This window comes from Hyperoodon ampullatus (assembly GCF_949752795.1).
Source record: "Hyperoodon ampullatus genome assembly, chromosome: 4".
Lineage (NCBI taxonomy): Eukaryota > Metazoa > Chordata > Mammalia > Artiodactyla > Ziphiidae > Hyperoodon > Hyperoodon ampullatus.
In genome coordinates this window covers 87,352,094-87,355,957 of record NC_136917.1, presented here as the reverse complement: position 1 = coordinate 87,355,957, position 3,864 = coordinate 87,352,094, and positions in this window count along the sequence as shown.

The window sequence follows — 3,864 nt, the reverse complement described above, 5'->3', positions numbered from 1 at the left end:
TGTGTGTCGTTATAACCACCATTTGTCTAACCTTTCGGAGACAAAGAATGCCAGAACAATTTAAGATACATGGCCCAAATATTAGCAAGAGAATAATGGTCACAAGTCAAATTTTTCCTAAAAATGAAGATATAGTCAAAATTTTCCTAAAAATGAAGATATCTAGGTCTTTCCCCTGTAGGCACAAGTGTGCCCTGATGTTGAGGCTCACTGCCATGGCCTGAATCGCCCTGGTCACACTTTCGTTGTTTTTCCGGAAGAGAAGCTTCAGGTCAGAGTTTCACACAAATGGTCAAGGGGGGGCATGGCCCCAGGGTGTCTTTCCGGAGGTTGGGGCTCAGGGCCCTCTTCACTTGAGTGTGATGTCCCCATGGAATGATCCCCTGCACATTCAGGGCATTATGGGTGGTTAGGATCCCCAAGTGGTGTCCATTCCACTTAGGGGTGAGTGGGTCTTGCAGGCTGACAGTTTTCCAGGTTTTTAGGTGCACCCAGTCTCCTGGCGGAAGGGGTGGAGAGTCAGGTCAGTGGGTGCACACAGCACCTGGTTACCATATTCAGTGAGACCTTTCATGGTTGCTCCTACCTGAGGCCATACTTGAGTTGTTCCACTTCAAGGGGTTTAAGGGGTCTGTTTTCTCAGACTTGGGGAATGGATCTACCATACAGGAGTTCAAATGCAGTTAACTTTAACTTATTCCTTGGGGTTAACCACATGCAGAGCTGGACAATGAAAAACAACTTAATTCAGTTTTCTTGGGCTTCCTGATATAGCTTGTCTCAGGCCTGTGTCAAGTTCTAATTGAATCTCTACTTGCCCAGACAATTGAGGTCTCCAGGATGAGTGCAAGATCCATTTTATGTCCAGGGTATTGATTATCCCCTTCATCACTTGAGACACAAATGCTAAATCATTCTCACTTTGTAGGGATCCTGGAAGCCCAGACTTGGAGATTATTTCTTTCAGTAATGCTTTGGCCACTTCAGCTGCCATTTCAGTTCTAGCAGGAAATGCTTCTGTCTATCCAGAAGATGTGTCTACTTGCACCAAGAGATACCTGAAATTTCCCGGTACTCTTGGCATGACAGTGAAATCATTCTGGCAGTCTTCCCCAGGATATGTTTGTCTGGTCTGAATGAGCCTTATCTGGGGACCTCTCGGGGTGGGGGTGTCTAATGTTGGGGTTGTTTATTGTGCAGATGGGGTGTGTCTCAACTATTCAACTGATTATACTTTTCATGCCAGGAATTACCATGACCTCAACTGACCAGTTATATAGGGCTTCCCTCCTGTAGTCATTTCCTTGATGAGCCTCCCTGATGGCTTGACAAGCTGTAGTCTGGGGAAAGAAGTATCGCCCATGATCATTAACTAGCCACACATGGCCTCCTAGACCTCTATTGAAGCCCCATTTTCGGGCTTTGTCTAATTCTTCCTTTGTGTAGATTGGGGAGTAATTGGATGGATCTGGCCTTTGAGGTATGAGAGGTAGTTGCCAAGTTAGTGGCTCTAGGGCCACCCTTTTGGCAGTCGTGTCCTCTTTGTTATTTCCCTTTATTACCTCTGCATCGCACTTTGGGTGACTCCTACAATGAATCACTGCCACCTTTATTGGAAGCTGCACTGCTTCTAGGAGTCTCAGTGTGTTTGAGCCATGTTTCACCTGCTTATTCTCCTCATTAAGCATAACTCTGTCCTTCCAAATAGCTCTGAGTGCATGTAGGATGGCATACACCTACCGGGAGTCTGTGTAAACATTTAAAATCTTCCCTGTCCTGAGCTCTAAGGCTTGGGTGAAGGCTATCAGCCTGGCCTTTTGGGCAGAAGTCCCTGGGGGTAGGCTTCTCACCTCTATGACTTGGGTCTGGGAGGCCACTGCATATCCCACCAGCCTTCTTCCCTCTCTCATAAACTGCTCCTGTCTGTGAACAACTCCTCTTCAGCATTTGAAAGAGGTTTACTTCCTAGGCTGGGAGACTGGAATAAATCGTGACTGTGGTTTCTATACAATCACGCTCCGGGGACTCCGTTTCCATGGGTAGCAGGGTGGCAGAATTTAGCATGTGGCAGAATTTAACATGTGACAGGTTTCTATGGTAGCCACTGGGTTGTCTAAAAGCATAGCCTGACCTTGAATCGACCTTCTGGGGGACAGCCATTTCGTTCCCTTAGAACTTACTAAAGCCTGAACCTGGTGGAGTCTATGCAGTGACTGGCTGACCAAACGTTATCTTTTCAGCCTCCTTTAGCTAGGTGGTAGTAGCTGCTCCTGCCCGTAGGAAAGTAGGCCATCCATTCGTGGTTTGATCTAATTTTTCAGAAAAATAAGCCATCATCTGAGTAAGGAGTCCCAGTTTTTGAGCTAATGCCCTGAGGGTGATTCCCGTTCTCTCCTGAGTGTAAATATCAAAGGATGTAGCTAAATCTGAGAGGGTCAGGGCAAGGGCCTGAAATAATTGCTTTTTCAATTCTTGAAAGATCCCTTTGCATTCTGAGTTCCATTCAAAAGTATTATCATCCTTTCCTTTCAACTTTTCACATAGAGGCCTTGCTATTAGACCCTAGTTAGGGATCCAGATGCAGCCAAACCAGGCCATCCCCCAGGAAACCCCTAAGCTGTCTTCTAGTTTTAGGACGGGCAAGGCTGCAAGTGACTTCTTTCCTTTCCTTTCCTGGGATGGGTTTCTCTGATCTTCTGTGAAAATGAGTGCTACATAGGTCGCCCTAGTTTGTGATATTTGAGCCTTTTTCTTGGATACCATACGTCCTTTATCGGCTAGGTGGTTCAGGGTGGTTACAGTATTTTTGTCAGAGGCCTCCTTAGTAGGACTGGCCATCAGAATGTCATCTACATACTGGAGAAGGTTCCTTCTCCAGACGTAGATCTTTTAGGTCTTTAGCTAAAGTTTCCCCAAAGATGGTGGGGGGATTTTTGAACCCTTGGGGAAGGACTGTCCCGCAGTGTTGTTGTTTTTGTTGCATGTTTGGGTCCTCCCATTCAAGACTAAAAATTTCCTGTGACTCTGAGGCTAATGGAATACAGAAGAAGGCATTTCTTACATCTAATACAGAATGCCAGGTACTAGTGTACAGTAGAGTGGCCAGCAGGGTGCAGGGATTGGGGACCACTGGATGTATATCCTCGATGGCTTCCTTGACTGCCCTGAGGTCCAGCACCATTTGGTATTCCCCATTGGGTTTCTTTACAGGGAGAATGGGGATATTACATCCTGATTGGCATGATCTAATAGGCCCTGGTCAATTAGGCCCTGTATAACAGGAGCAATGCCCCAAAAGACCTCCTGACAGAGAGGATACTGTTTTCTATTGGGCCATGTATGTCTGGGTTTTAAATGGACTATTATGGGACCAGCTCCTACAGCTCATCCTACCTGTCCCTGGGCCCAGAGCTCAGGATTTACTCCATAGAAGTTGACTTACTCTGGCTGGGGAGATTTGTCCTCAGCCATTAACATTATCATCTTGTGCCCTTTGTCTAAGGGGATGGCAATCTCCAGTTTGTCTTCCATCAGGTGGATAGTAGCCCTCAATTTATGTAAGCTATCTCTTCCTAGAAGGGTTATAGGGCATTTGGGAACATATCAGAAGGAATGGGTAAGAGTTTGTTCATCCAATTTGCATTCTAGTGGCTCTATGAAAGCCTATTCTTGGGCCTTCCCTGATAGCCCCATCATGACTGAGTTTGCCTGATCTTGTGTTCAGAACCAAGTAAGTGGTACTGGTGTTGACTAAGAATTCAACAGACTTTCTCCCTATTCCAGTGTCACCCAGGGCTCCTCAGAGGTCATTTGAAGTGCCAGCTTAGGACCCCCTGGGCCCATCACCCTTCATTGATTTGGACC